At 42.8% G+C, this 10035-nt stretch overlaps 1 long non-coding RNA gene across 1 annotated transcript in view; it reads left to right on the top strand.

The window, feature by feature from the left end:
- Positions 1-6199: 6199 nt before the first annotated feature.
- Positions 6200-10035, top strand: part of LOC308587549 — a 29851-nt gene continuing 26015 nt past the window's right edge. Inside the window, exon 1 of the long non-coding RNA XR_014008436.1 lies at positions 6200-6325. This is a non-coding gene — a long non-coding RNA (uncharacterized lncRNA). The remainder of the gene's footprint in view (positions 6326-10035) is intronic.

Raw genomic sequence — 10035 nt, 5'->3', positions numbered from 1 at the left:
CCACAGGAGGCAGTGATGGCTTTAAAAGAGGGCTGGACAAATTCATGAAGGCTATCAATGGCTACTACCCATGAAGGCTCTGCCCCCCTCCATAGCTGGAAGCAATAATGCTGCTGAATACCAGTTCTTATGTAAAAGATGTGATATGTATCTGGAACCAAGGAGAGGAGTCTAATATAGCAGCAGAGAAGTGGCGTTTCTTCATTCTTTCCTGGAATTGTGTGCTTATGTTGACTTGTTAAGAAAAGAAAGAAATGCAAACAAGAAATTTAATGTTGAGGACCATATCCCATTCCTAGAGGAAATGCTCTGCTCCTATAATCTGACTGTGGGCTTTTTGGCTCCCACTCCACCTTCCAGAATTGTCCTCCATCATCTTGGCCTTATGCTTAATTTTTCATTGCCTTTCTTCAGATATTGGTTTAGCCATAGAAAATTATTTTCTTTGTTGTGATGGCAGATATTCCCTGTTTAATTTACTGCTCACATGCTTTACAAAGAGAAAATGAACCACAGATTACCACAAGAGGGACCGCTTAAGCCCTTTGTTTTGCAGAGCTGGCCATGAGCATGCCTTGAATGCAAAATGTCTCCTGTTAGACATTTGTCAAGTGGAATAAATATAAATTCTTAAAGTGAACCAATCCCCCAAGACAATATCTAAGGGCTTATCCACACCTACTTTTCACCCCTCTCTTTCCAGGCCCAGGTCCATGCTTTAAAGCTCTATGTCCAAGCACTCCCCCCCCCTTTTGTCCTCAAGCTTTCCCTGTGAAATCTCACTCTTTAAAGCTGAACGAATGACAATTCAGATTATTCACAATTTAAAAAGTGGGTGTTTGCAGGGAAAGGTCTAGAGGTGGGAAAGAGCACTTGGACAAAGAGCTTAAAAGTGCAGACTGTGCCTAAAAAGCATGGAGGAAAGGTAAGTGTGGATAAGCCCTAATAGTTGAGCAAAGTGTAAATTATCTATAATTTTAAAACAACAAAGGCTTCAATATTATTCACACACGCAAGAGCAAGTCACATTGAATTTGGTATGACATACTCCTAAGCAAGCATGCATAGGATTGGATGTTCCCTTTTTGAACCAAAGTAGTTTACTCTCCTTCAGTAGTAAAGTGTGTATGTGTATATATATATATATATATATATATATATATATATATATATCCCAGACATATCTGGAATACTGCAGTCAGAGGCAGTGTCCATGCAGGAATTGCTAAAATATCTGGGAAAATCCGGCTGTATAGCAACCCATGCTGGCAGTGTCATTTTGGGTGTTTTTCCTTTTAAAAAGGCTAAAAAACGTTTCTGTCCGGATTTTCACTGTTTGAAAACCAGTTTGAAAACCCTAGCCGCTACTGATCAGTTATCTGCCCATGTATAGGTAGGGCATATAATCAGGGCACCAACAGAGAACAACTGCCCACTAGGATTGTAATAAGGCTTTTTGTTGTTGCTGTAGTTTCATCCTGTATTTATTATATGCAGCACTGCTTCTTTTCTGCTACAGTTTGTCTTCTGCAAAAAATAATACAGTGGGCAGCGGGATGAATAAAATATGGAATTTATACAATTTACTTTGAGGTGTAAAGTACATAAATATGTAAATTGTGTGTTACGTTATGTTGTCATTACAGTATTCCACCCCATTCATTTTAGTGCAGAGGGAACACAATGTGCACGGCCAAGAAACATAATCAATTACAGTGGTACCTCGGCTTACATATGCTTCAGGTTACATACGCTTCAGGTTACAGACTCCGCTAGCCCAGAAATAGTGCTTCAGGTTAAGAACTTTGCTTCAGGATGAGAACAGAAATCGTGCTCCGGCGGCGTGGCAGCAGCAGGAGGCCCCATTAGCTAAAGTGGTGCTTCAGGTTAAGAACAGTTTCAGGTTAAGTACGGACCTCCAGAACGAATTAAGTACTTAACCTGAGGTACCACTGTACGCATTTTTTGTAGACTGAAAGCAACAATAGTGAACACAGATCATATTCACTGGATTGACTTCCATTCTGAACATGGAACAAATAAGCAGACATCAGTGATTTCTGTTTTCCTTGGAATTCTCTGACATCCCTCCTGCCACACCCTCCCCCTGAGTCCTGTGACCCTGCTTGCTAGTGGTACTTCAGAGCAGCAACAGGAGAAGCTGCCTTGGCTTCCTCTACAGGTCTTGGCCTCTCCCTCTGGTCAGCATAACAGATTGGGTTCAGAAGGACAAATTAAGCAAATGGGCAGCAGCCACAGGGGGAGTAGAAGTTTAGGCTATTCAAGAAGGGTGGCTCCCTGCAGGAATCTTCTCCAAGTGCGCCCCCAAGACATGGAGCCACCTCTGTTTAGAATACATTAGTAACTGTAGGGAAATGATAGGTTGACATATGAACAGGACTTGCTGTTCATGTGCACAATGTCTATTAAATCACTGTACCAAAGAGACTTTTGTGGTACTCTGATTTGAATAAATGATGTGGTTTTCTTGAACAAAGACGTAACATTTTTTCATTGTTATTGCAGATTCCTGTGAAATTTATCAATTATCGGAAGGCAAGGTTGCCTTCCAACACTAATAAATATGTTGTGGTGAATCATGTAATATCTGCTTTTGGGATAATGTGATTTGAAAAATGCATTTTTTTAAAAAAAAAATGGTGACAGCTGCTATTATTTAGCAAGAAGCAGTCAGGATTTTATCACAAGTTGTGCCAGTTTCAAAATTACAAGATTAATGGTTTCCTAACGTGGTTTCCTAATGTGGTTCTTATACAACTTTTTTATACAACTTTTTTCCGCAGTATCTTGCAAAAATACAATTCCCAAGAGCATTTGCTTAAGACACTGGATAGTGGCACCTTGTACTTCAGTATTTCTGATCTGTATCTTAAGCTGAACATCATAAAGTGGGTGAAAAGTGTTGGTGAAAAGAAAAGGTAGTTGATCTGTGTCTTTTGAACTCCACAGACTCCAGTTTGTCAATCATCCTCCCGAAGGTGTGTTGAACATGTTCGGGGAGTTTGTATGACTCAGGTCATGTAATTCACAAGTTCCACACATCTTCAGGGCTGAGGTTAATGTGATGTGGGAGGTCCAATGTCCTTTGTTTTGTTGATAAGGCAGTTTGGATTGGGGCTACAGCACTGGTGGTGGTAGGGAGGTTTAACTCTTCTCATCCCATTTTTCCTTGGAAAATTGCCCCCCCCCCATGCTGTATTGACTACAGAGGCACAAAAACAAGCTTCAGTTAGGGAGGGGGAGCAATTCAATTCAGTTCTAATTGAATGACAAACCTATCTAATTTGTACTTTTTGAAACAATACACTGAAACACAGCAATCCTTCAAAATTCACACTTCTCTGAATTTTGCAATGCAGTTCTCCAGCTAGATAATGTGTAAAAGTATACACATATATACTGGGATAATATAGAAGTGCATATCTTAGTGAAAATAACATGCTTTATATTAGGGCAAATTGCTTTGCAAAAATGTGTAATATGTAGGCAATATGTATTTGTATAAATATGCACATGGAGAGAAATTTGCTGAAATTTGCATTTGGACTTTCTGTAAAAATTCACAAACTGAAGGATAAATATGAATAACTGAACTAAGATTGGAACAATGAGAAACCGAGAGAAACTGAGATCGACAGATTTTCCCATCCCCAGCTGAAATATGGGTACTTGCCTTTGTCCCCTTGGTGGCTAATATCATTGCCCTGCCGTTGGTTGGGGCTGGAAAACAGTACAGGGTAGGGAGGCCATATGTCTGACTTTATAGAGGCTAGTCCTATATTCGAAGGGATGTTGGAGGAAGAGTTCTCTGTTAGAAGGGGTCCTCTACTGGAAGGGCCACCTGACCCAAGTCTAACTTAAAAGCAAATAATCATATGAGGGGAGAGCAGGGGTCCTGAAGCTGCGCATCAACACTTGCCACCTGAATAGCAAGCTAAGTATGCACCTGGGTCAAAGCCTTTCCTGCACTGGTTAGATGTATTGTATTCCTATTTATAGTATAGTAATTATTTGTGTCTATACAAATACACCAGCATGTGCAAGTTTCCTCCTCCTCCTCTTCCTCCTTTTAATAATAAATTATATACTTTTTATCCTGTATTTTATTCTGTTAACCATCCTGAGATCGTACGATGAAGGGCGGTGAAAAATAATAATTTAATTAAAGAAAAAGACACTGAGAGATCTGATCTGTGATGTCATGTCTAGTTGTTGTTAATTTTATTTGCACCTTGTCCATGTGAATGGGTTGCCCCAGCCATTGATGCTAGTAGGTCCTGAAACAAAATGCGCCTTGTTGTAGTTGTTGTTAGAACTGGTTTTTGCACACTCATCTCAGCTATGGTCTTATGGCCGATCCATACATGATGGTATACCTCTTGTTATCAACTGATGACTGCCAGGTGAGCATGCAAATGATTAGAAAAAATGAAGTCCTATATTTAAGGGTATGCTAGCTCTGTCAAACCTGTGACGTCTCTTCTATGCATGCAAGTCCTCACTTGTGTACTGTAGTCATAGGGTAATGAATGAGCATTCAGAAATCTACCCTTGGGCAACTCACTATCACTAAGGCAGGGAAGGGAACTTGTGACTGCAACACTCATGATCTCTGACCACTGACTTTGTTGTGGGTGCCTCATGGGAGGTCATGCAACTCCCAGAGGACCACAGGTTTCCCACCTTTGCCCTCTAGGGAAGCCAGAGGCCAAAAAGAAAGGGGAAGGACAGGTTAGCAGGGGAAAATTCAGAAGATTCTTACCCCTGCTTGGCAAGGAGCACCTTCTTCTATCCAACAGTGAAGAACACAACACATATATCCTCTAAAGAAAGCCACATTGAATTCAGTATGCTTTGGGGTAAATGTGCTTAGGATTGCAGCCATTATTGCAATGACAGGTTGTTGTTTAGTGTGTATAGTGAACTTTCTTTTTTAATGCAAAAAACCATGCAGATCAAGTGAGGCAATTAAAATTTAAAATTTTTAAATGTTATAAGTCCACAATAATGGGGCAGTGCAGGAATGCAAAAATACTTTAAAATGGGGTTAGACAGGAGGGCTATCAATGGCGAGTAGCCAAGATGGCTATGTTTTGCCTCCACAGTCGGAGGCAGCAGTGCTTTTGAATAGAAGTGGCAGGCAACCAGGGGAAAGGGGTGTGTGTGTGCTCTTCTGCTCAAATCCTGCTTGGGGGTTTCCCACAGGCACCCAGTTGTCCACAGTGGACTAAAGGGGCCATTGGCATGATCCCCCACTTATCAATTATGTAAGCAGAAGTGACGTTGATGTAAGACCTCCAGCCACTCTTGCTTACTTATGGAGAGGCTGTGTCACAGATAGTTAAAGCCTTGGCAATATATTCAATGAGCCAGTAATTTGACAGTGCCCTCACTCATTTTTCTCCTTCTTATATTGGACTGATATAAGCATGTAACACTCTAGAGGTTTTGTTGGACTTGATCAATGCTATTTTACTAAAAGATCAATAGAATGCTCTTTTAAAAAAGACACATAAAACATCGGCCATCTCTGCTTTCTTGATTTGGCTGTCATTTGGTGAGTGGAATTAAACTGGTTTGGTGTTAATAACCATCACTTGTTTACAATTTAATCGGAGTTGTGTGTTTTTTTAAAAAAAGAAAGGACTGCATGCTCTTGTTGTCCTTCAGCTCACTGAAATCAGTGAGTTGTTAAACTGATAAGATCTGCAATAAAATTCCAGGAGCTTGAGCCCCGTGTCATTGCCAGCCAAAGGAGACACGGGAGAGCCCAGGGAACAGGCACACACACAAATCACCTTCATCCTTTTCCCCACTGTGTCTCTTCATAACCAAGTAGCCTGGAAAGGTCACCGCTACATTCCCACCCACTCATGTTCATCGCTATTCAGAAACTGAGGTCTCTGGATTGGAGAGCTCTCAGATCAAATCCTGTCTTCTTGTTGGGCTGATCTTTGAAAGTGGCTGCTTCATTGCTATGCAGAAATAGGAAACAATGACTCTCTTCCAAGGGAGTGGCTGGCTGTGCTGTTGCCCAAGGCACTGGAGCCTCCTTGCTGGCAATCGTTCTCCTCCCACGACCCAAGAATAACATCCTTGCACCATGCAGCTCTCTATATTCCAGCTGTGTTAATGTGCGGCTCCACCTTCTCTGTAGGCTCATCATCACCTCCTGCCCCCACAGGAAAGGAAATGGCTCCCAGTCTATTTCCTGCCTAGTACATTTCCTGAACGCACAAGCCAGGAACTCGGTTCATGAGTAAGGCTGGAGGAGCAGACTGAAACCATGCCTAACAGGACTGGAGTGAGTAGAGATGGGCTAACGAGGAACCTCCAGACAGTGTTTCTTCAGCTTCTGACTCAGGGAGGAAACTGGGATTGACTGTCGGGTTGAGAAAGCAATTTGAAGTCAGACCTCACACACTGGAAATGCTCCATGAGTCAAGAGCAATTGTGGCTTTACATGGTTTATAAGCAGGCAGTCCACAGAATTTACATGACGATGGTGACTGGTTGGGGTCTGGTGCTAATCTGATGAATGGAGGCGTGCATGAAATAGAAAGAAGTAGGGAATTATTACTCACACCTGTGCTCTTAGGTTCCAAAAAAGGAGGGGGCTGGATTCAAGCATGTCTGGAAATCACCTTTGAAACTCAGATAACCCCAAGGGTTTGCAAGCTGCCCCTGCCTCCCAGGTGGATTATTGTTGCTTTGAACAGTCATGTTATATGCAAAAACTGCTAAAAAAATTCATGAAGATCTTGAAGCCCCATTGGGGCTGGGCAATTTGCAATTTCAGATAGCCTTTTTATTTTTGTCATTACATCACCTATTTTAGGTCTGAGCACAGGTTCACATTCCAATGCTGGAATTAGCCTTCATGCAAAACAATGTAATGGGCATAAAAATAATGAAATTTGAAAAACCACATTTGCCTTCTTTTTATTTGCATTCCGGTTACACTTTTTTTTCTAATGCATCTTCACCATCATGAGAGATTTCATTTTTAAGTTCTGCAAAGACTCTCAAGACAGAAAAGCCTACAGGCAGCCTTATACGGCACATGACACTGTTTGTGGTTTGGAGGTCTAGTGGTTAGGAGGAGGGGAGCCTAGAATGAGGATCCTAGCTTGTGGGATGCGCCAGGCCTGGGAAATTTAGCTTGACAGAAGATAGTTATTTTTGGCTCATTACATAAGGTGTCTGTGGACACATGCCACAGTGGATTAATGCGCTGAGAAGTCAGAATGAGAGGATTAGTACAACAATACATACCACAATAGCTCAGTGCAAGGGGATTGAGGCACATTTCTTAGTGGTGAGAGGGGACCTGCCAGTGGTTCTCAGGAGCCATGCAGATGCGTTCCTCAGGCTGAGAACGATGCGTGCCAGATAGCAGGAAGGACTGCCTGGTCAGGAGATGAATCAGCACAGATCACAAACAAACTGAACATCTCACTAACAAGATTACAAAGTTTTAGAAATGTTGTTCCGGTGATGAAATATGACAGCACATCAAGCTGCAACAGATCACAAGTGGCGCTTGAACATGTTGGTGGTTTGGATGGAGCTATCTTACTCCAACCCTTCATCTCAAACTATCCGTTGCTGGTACAGCCTCAAATTGCACGTGACTGGCAACTTGGGTGAACAGCAGCAGGTATAACTCAAAATTTAGCTGTGCTACACGTGCACTGAGAGCGCTTATTCATGTGGCAAGGGAGGACTGATACTATTATTTAAATCGAAAGAGGACATACATTTTCACAAGCCTGAATGTTTTATGGAAATGGTCCGATTTTATAAAAAATGTTGTTCCTACTGTTCTCCCCCCCTCATTTTCCTTCCTAGAGTGTTGCTCCCTTCTATTGCAAGTCCGCAGCAACCTGGTATCATTGCATAAATGCAGATCATGGAAGACAGAACAGCTCTCTCATAGTAACACAGGAGGCAGCCTTATACCAGGTGTTTTCTACTCTGACTGGCAACAGTTCTCCAGTGTCCCAGGAAGAGACAGTTTTCCTATCATATGCCACCATGTCTTTTTCAGTTGAAGATGCCAGGCAGGGATGGAACTTATGCTGCTGCAATAGAGAGCAGGCCAAACATTTTTGAAATTTGTGCTCACTGGGTACAAAATTAGGACTCCGTGGAAGAAGGATGAGATAGCAATGTAATGCATTAGAAATACAGTGATGTGGGATTAAGTCTTCCATAACTGAGAGGTATAAAAAGGTAAAGGGACCCTTGACCATTAGGTCCACTTGTGGCCGACTCTGGGGTTGCGGCGCTCATCTCGCTTTATTGGCTGAGAGAGCCAGGGAACAGCTTCCGGGTCATGTGGCCAGCATGACTAAGCCGCTTCTGGTGAACCAGAGCAGCGCATGGAAACGCCGTATACCTTTCCGCCGGAGCGGTACCTATTTCTCTATTTGCACTTTGACGTGCTTTCGAACTGCTAGGTGGGCAGGAGCAGGAGCAACGGGAGCTCACCCCATCACGGGGATTTGAACCGCCAACCTTCTGATCAGCAAGTCCTAGGCTCTGTGGTTTAACCCACAGTGCCACCCGCGTCCCTACTTAGAGGTTTACCTGGCAGAAAAGAGTCAGGAAGGCAGGTCACATTTCCCAGCCTCAAATGTCAGTTAGGCAGGGGGACTCATTCAAATACTCAACCACTGCATTGATGCAGTCTTCCCAACCAGTTGTTCCGTGTCAGTTTCCACATGGAGAGTCACATGGTAGGAAATTTACCTTTCTCTGCAAATCACATTCCACATCAAAACTCATTCACCACAGAGAGACTCTGAGACCAGGGCACGGTTATTGCCGGACAAAGGAAACGGCTCAGCACCACCGTAGGAATTAATAATTAAAAAATTGCTCTGCCAAGGGGGTGGGGAAGAGGGTTGTCTTGCCGTCATTGAAAGAATCCAGAGGCAGAGAGGGCGAAATGTGCCGTGTGCTGCAGCTTGTCTCAGTTCAGATACACGGAGTAAATCAAAAGTCTTCTAGATCTCAGCACTGGGAAGTTTATGAGGCATTCTGTCAGCTGAGCTCCATGTTTTATAGCCTGCAACCTAGACCAATGTTTATGATGAATACTTTGTTACTCCTGTGAAATGGAAAAAATGCACTCGGCTTTCCTTTTTCAACAACTGCAGCTCTGGTGGATGAAAACCCGAGCATTTCCCAAAGCAGGAATTGAGTATATCTGCTGCATGAGGTTTTGGCATGCTGTCCTCTTCTCCTGCAAAGCCAGAGGGGAAATAAAGTATGCGTTCACAGTTGTAGAGACAGAATAAATCACTGGTAATTGAATTATGAAGGGGCCACTAGCACACAAGAGAAACAGGTAAGCCTGCATTAGTTGTTTTCTAGAGAACTGAGAGAAGTTGCCATTCCATCTTGGATGGGAGGGCTAGCTAGTCTTAGGTAGTATGATATCCCTGATCAAGACTTCACTTTCCTAGGAAAGTCATTAAACTCTTATTTTCTTATTGCCTTATATCAGGCCAGACTAGGGATAGACAAATCTGTTGATACCGAGTTCTCTCATTTTCCCAGTCTTAAGTTGAGTTTACCACATTCCCAGTTTGTGATTTTTTAAAAATGCTCCTCATGAAAATTCACAAGTGTCTTAGTGCACATTTCTCCCAATGGCTCATAATATAAGTTTTTTGTTTGAAGGACTGTGTCACACAAGTCAGATTAGTTTAGAATCTTGGAAGCCAGTTGCCAAAGGACCCTGTCTCACCCCCACCTCTCCTTGTGAACATGCTTTTTGACACACTTTCTCTTTTGTACTGGAAGCTCATCCTAGAACAGTGAGACCCCTTGTTTACGGTTCGTTGCCCCTCATTTAGTATTTCTCCAAGCGTTGCAGTGGGAGGGGGAATCATTTTTTGCATTTGTTGGCGCTGTGGTCTAAACCACTGAGCCTCTTAGGCTTGCCGATCAGAAGGCCGGCGGTTCGGATCTCCACGATAGGGTGAGCTCCTGTTGCTTGGTCCA

The sequence above is a fragment of the Podarcis bocagei genome, assembly GCF_964188305.1.
Source record: "Podarcis bocagei genome assembly, chromosome: 5".
Lineage (NCBI taxonomy): Eukaryota > Metazoa > Chordata > Lepidosauria > Squamata > Lacertidae > Podarcis > Podarcis bocagei.
Note: the sequence above shows the minus strand (reverse complement) of the source record. Positions and strands in the feature narration are given on the sequence as shown.